General features: G+C 45.6%; 1 non-coding gene across 1 annotated transcript; it reads left to right on the forward strand.

Annotated features, from left to right (window-relative positions):
• The first annotated feature begins 917 nt into the window (after positions 1-917).
• Positions 918-1,045, forward strand: LOC131416595 (small nucleolar RNA SNORA40). Its single transcript, XR_009222614.1, has one exon. It is a non-coding gene; the product is annotated as a small nucleolar RNA SNORA40 (small nucleolar RNA).
• The last annotated feature ends 4,896 nt before the right edge of the window (positions 1,046-5,941 follow it).

Consider the following 5,941-nt stretch of genomic DNA (forward strand, 5'->3'; position numbering starts at 1 on the left):
AGGGTTCATTACCTTATCAATTCAAATCAGGAAGAAAAGTTGTGAAAGAGATTCTGTTATAAAATGGATGGATGGGCCAGGTTTCAAGGAGAAAACTTTGGCCTGAAAAGGCCCATTACAATAAGGATTTCAGTCTGTGTATCAGTTTGCTTCTTCTACATAAAAAAACACCCTAAACTTAGTGGTTCAAGTTTTCTCTTATTTCTTTCCATTCTGTGGGTCAATTGATCAGCTTCTTCTGGTCTGGCCTGGTTCCAGCTAGTGCTAAAGGGTCTGGCTGAAAGGTCCATGTGGGTAGTTAGAAGGTGGATGGGTCCGGGGGGCCTCAACTGGGATGGCTTGTCTCTGCTCCACGTGGTCACTCATCCTCCAGTAGATTAGCCCCAGCTAATCCTGGGAGTTTAAGGGTTCCAAACATAGTAAGAGCGAGCAACTCCCAGAGGGTCACATTTGCTATTGTCCTGTTGGCCAAAGCAACTCCAGTGACCAATCTCTGTCAGTGTGAGACAGGATCACTCAAGGAGGTGTGGACAGGCAGGGACCACGGCTGCAATAACCAGCTATAGCTGGGTAACAGTGTAGTTTATTAGACCTGTAAGTGTGACAAACGCTTAGAAATATTTTGCTTGTTAGATTTACCTGGTCAGCATTTGAAGTGTTTGAGAGAAGCAGACATATAAAATTCGTGATGTGGTTTGAACTGTCTAAGGAAATTTAACTAATCAAGTTTTAAGTGGTGTTAAATGTTTAAAGATGATTTAATCTTAAATTTATGAGTTAACTGCACAAGAATCAAAGAACAAGTAAAAGCAATTATTCTTATTTTATATAAATATCACTAGATTAACAATTGGACTATCAAGATTTGTAAGTGAATTTAAAATTTTGAGAAAAACAGGATTTAAATTTTGCAGCTTAGCACTTGTGTTTGTGTTTGTTTAACTTGTGGACAAAGACTTATAGACAGGTGCAAAAAATAAATCCTCTTTTGCAACCCAGAGCTCATTGTTCAGTATGAGTTTTGATACAGATAAGAAGGAACATACCTAAAGCAGAATAAAGTGATGGGGGCTGGGGAACTGACTGACAACTAAAAAGCATAGGATATAAGGCAAATCTTGGCTATATTGATTTAGTATTCCAATTTTAACATTGACATGAAACAAAGATGGCTTCTTTTTTTGTTAGGTTTTTATCTTGAAAACACGTCTGGACTTATGTCTTATGCTTTAGGTTTTGGCATATCCCAAGATCTGTACTATTCTAGAGTGTGATAGCTTAGGAGTGAATATGATTTGAACGTAACTCATGTTTAGAGGTTGTCTAATATTGAGAACCAGGCAGATCCATCGACTCTGACCCTAAACATCTGGGGAATTTTTAAAGAATGTTCACATTCAAGTGGAAATCAAAGAAGCCCAACTAAAAGAATCATGAACTGACTGACATGACAACCGTGGATTGAGCAAAATTTCTCTTTAAAAGGGCTATCTTGAAGACTCAAAACTTTGGAGGAACTAAGGGGACTGGCAGTGGAAGGAATCACAACATGTGAAATTACTTAAATAAAAATTTATTGACTTTAAAAAATAATAATAATAAAAAACAAATTTTGCAGCTTAATGTAAGTGAATAGTAATTAAAATATCAATTATTGTAAATAATTATTCCATACATAGAAACTCTCTCCAGCTTTAGCAAACCTCAGTTGACACATTTATTCAAAACATATTTATTGATTGTCTGCTACGAGACAGGTGCTGTTCTAGGCACTAGGAATATAGTGGAAAACGACTCCCAGTTCCTTCCTTCATCGAGATTATACACTAGCAGAGGAGGGGGTGGGCAGGTAATGTCAAATAAGCAAACACATGATTTCAGACAATGGGGAGACAAATATCAGTCAATCAGAGGCTATTTCCTTATCTCCTGACTCTAATCCCATATTCCTCATGGCAAAGGATACTCTGTCCCCTCTCCCACTGTCCAGGAACAGAAGCAGTGGCCATCCCCCTTTTTCCACAGCCAAAGACGCCACCAAGTTCTCCAACTTCTACCAGACTCCAATTCTTAATACCAGCCTACTGCTCCTCTCATAATCAGTCAATGAATCCACAAATGTTTATTGAGCATCTACTATATTGCAGGATGAGGCTCTGTCAGGGCAGAGAAGAAGGGAAGAGAAAAGTAAGAATCCAGAAAGCATGCAATAAACCAAGCAGCCCAATGGTAATGAGCACTCAGTAAGTGATACTGGCCCTGATATTGGTTCCCCTACATTAAACCCAGCTTATATGGGGTTAAAACCAAAAGCACCCATCCCTTTCCCTACTTCCTTAAGTTACATTCATATGTAAATATCCATTTCTTTAACCTTTGTATCCCTGAGCTTCACAAGGCAAATAGAAGATACAAATTGTTAAAGCCTGGGTGGCCTCATGCTAGGCTCACACTCAAGTTTTGGCTCATTACCATCCTTGAAGTTTATTACAGGGAAACTGATGTCCAGAGAATATCAAGAAACTGAAGCTCCCAGACCCCAACTCCGCTTCCTGGTGCCAGATCCACCCTCCACCACCGAGGCAGACAACCAAGGACACCCACCTGCAGATTCTTGTCTCACCATCCCCCTCCCTGCAAGTAGCCTCACAAGGCCAAACACAGGCTGGTGGGAAGGCGCCAACCAGCAAGGCCACAGGCTCCCCCTCCCCTACCTAAAACCCCAAATAAAAACCCCTACCTTTTTCCCTTCCAGGAGGGGAATCTGAATTTTAGCTCCCATCTCTTCGTCTGGCTGCCTTTCAATAATAAAAGCCCCTTTCCTTGCCATAAGCCTGGCATTCCAGTTTTTTATTTTTGGCCCCTCTCCTGTGGCAGGTAAAAGAACCTGTGTTCGTGTATGGTAACACAAGTATGTCCTCAACACCTCCTACCCAGCTAAGCACTGAAGGGTGAGTAGAACACAGTGGTGAGGAAGCTAGGATCCTTGCCACTATGGAGGACCAGTCTTGTAGGGAAGGCAAGACCATATTTCATTCAATCAAAGACACCCATTTCTTTACATTCTAAAATCTTTAAAATTGGACCTTATCTTACAGTAGTGATGTTTTCAACTGGATAAAATACAGTAACTGTAGCACAAAGCAGCATCGTGCCCTGAGACCTGTGTAGAGCCTATGGCAATTAGAACAGTGGTCCAAAGTCAGGCTGCATATTAGAATCACCTGGGAAACTTAAAAAAATACCTCTACTGGGACCCCACCTGAGACCAACTGAATCAGTAAGGAGAGGGTGAGGCTGGGCATTGGTACTTTTTAAAGTACCCCATGCAATTCTAATACATAGCCAGGCTTGAGAACTAGGATGGCAATTTCAAACTAAATGGCAATTTCAAACACATTCCTCTGAGGTTACATGAAGACTTTCCAAGAAGCACACTACATGGATACTTTAGGGCAGGGGTCAACAAACTAGGGCCTGTGGCTGAAATCTGGCCTGCGGCCTGTGTTTTTTTACCAGCTAGGAGCTAAGATGATTTTTACATTTTTAAATGGTTGTGTGAAAATATCAAAAGAAGAATAATATTTTGGGACATGTGAAAATTATATGAAATTCAAATGTAAGTGTCCATAAATAAAGTTTTATTGGAACACAGCCATACTCCTTGGTTTACTTATCGTCTGTGGCAGATTTGTGCTACACGGGAAGAGTTAAATAGTTGCGACAGAGGCTGTATGGCTGGCAAAGCCTAAAATACTGACGATTGATCGGACCCTTTATAGAAAGTTTGCTGATCCCAGCTTAAAGGGAACGGATTTCCAGAACTTCAACATCCCTGTGTCCTCTTTCAAGAACTTACCTGCCTGGGAAGGTGCCAGCTGTCAAGGGGTCAGGTGTGGGTAAAGGGTCTTCTCCTTTCCACCTCTTGTTCACATTCGCCCTTCTCTCTTTCAAAAGAAAGGCAGGCCTCTCAACAGCCCTGAGGCATAAAAAGCCCCTAGGCGCTAAATAGAGGAACAACCCCAAATACTGGTGTCTAATAGGCTTTTGAAGAAGCCTATTTTCAAGTCAGGTGGGTTCCAGATATTGCGTTCCCAAAATTGTGGAAGACTCAAGTTTTCAGCTGCCAAACCATTAAAAATATTTGGTGACAGATGGCTACGTGATTTTTGGCATATAACTCAGAAAGAGGTCAAAGAATTGAGTAACATGGTTATGACAAAACTAGTGTCACAATTATTCATGTAAACGAGGTTTTTCGAGGCCTACATCTAAAATATTTTAAACGCTGAGTACTGACTCATTCTATGAATAAGTAGTATTTGTCCCCAGATACAGGCACTAATTAAGAGGGAAAAATCATTCATCTCAGAAAAAATGAATTCCAAATAACAGTTTGTTATATTTAATAATTACTTATCAAAATGTGTATCATATTTACATTATTCTGATCAATTATGTGCTAATAATTCTAACTGTGAAATGACGATCTCAATTTCTGACTGGCTGTTCCTCCCCACTTGGGCGCCTCCACCGGGCAGCTCACAGCAACCCAGACAGAGGCTGAGCGACCAAAGGTCGTGGTCTTTTTGTAGCCTAATCTTGTAAGCGACGTCCCACCATTTTTGTCTTATTCTATTCATATTCTACTGTTGGAAACAAGTCACTAGGCCCAGCCCTCACTCAAAGGGAGGGAGACACAACAGGCCGTGAATACCAGGACATGGGATCGTGGGAGCCATCTTAGAAGCTGCCTGCTACAAATGTCAAATTTTAATAACAATTATATCCTCTACTATTTAAACTTAGGCTGAAAAATTTTAGATGTCATCTTAAAAGTGTATGAGAAATGCAGTTTTCCAAAATTCTTTTAGAAATAAACAAGCAAAGACATTTGAAGTCCACGGAGCTTTAGGCCTAACTTAGCTGGGTCCTGCGAGGCAGCGGGGCCTGACGGAGATGGTCACCAGGGGCCGGCCGGCAGCGGCAACCGGGTGGCGGGTGCGGGGACAGTGCGAAAGCCCACCGCCCCAGCCCCGGGAGCTCCAATCCGGGCGGGTGGAAAATACAGGGAAAAGCTACGAGCGTCCGGCTTCCGCGGGCGTCAAAGGCCAGGCAGAGGCGTTTAGACTTGATAGGGAAGGAAACGCGCACGACGGTGGGTCTAGGATGAGGGGAAGAGGCTAAAAAGCGCAGTTTTCAAAGGTACATGTGTCAGGAGCGTGTAGGACGATCCGCGGAGGGGCAGTGGCTGGAACCCAGGGGGAATGGCGCGCCGGCCTCAGAGCGGTGCTGGCGGTCCGGAGCGGAGAGGATGCGGTCAGCACACGCTCTAGAGGACGAACCCTCAGAGCGGAGCCTGACCAGATGTCATGAGCCGATGACAGGCCTTCAGAGCAAGCCCCTTGGGAAACACGGCGGCCTGGGGCGCTGTGGGGACGCAAAATGGTGAGACCAGGGGCCTGCCCCCCGGGAAGTCAGTCTCCCCGAGCTGGCGCCACACGTGCGGGAAAAGACTGTCCCCGCCCCGCCCCCGCGCCCCACGGAGAACGGCGTCGGAGCCCGCGCTGCCGCTGCCGGAGAGAAGCAAGGCGGCCGGCAAGGCGGGGACGGAGAACACCGACCTCCTTGGAGTCTCGGATCGGGGTCTGACGTCAAACGACCGAGGAGAAAAAGAAGAGAGGTCTGACGAGGAGCGACAGCAGAGCAGAAAGGACGGACGCCGAGCTTTCCGGCTCTCCGGAAGGAGCGAGGCCGGCCCGGGCGCGGCGGGGGCGGTGCGGGCCGGAGCGCGGGCGGCGGGGCGCGCACCTGGGACGCCGGGAGGCGGGCGCGCCGGGGGCGGTCCGGGGGCGGTCCGGCGCAAGGCCCGCCCCCTGGCCCGGCCCGCCCGGCCGGCTGGAAGCCGGAAGCGGGCGAGGGCGAACCAAGGCGGGACGTC

This window comes from Diceros bicornis, chromosome 17, assembly GCF_020826845.1.
Source record: "Diceros bicornis minor isolate mBicDic1 chromosome 17, mDicBic1.mat.cur, whole genome shotgun sequence".
NCBI classification, from domain to species: Eukaryota; Metazoa; Chordata; class Mammalia; order Perissodactyla; family Rhinocerotidae; genus Diceros; species Diceros bicornis.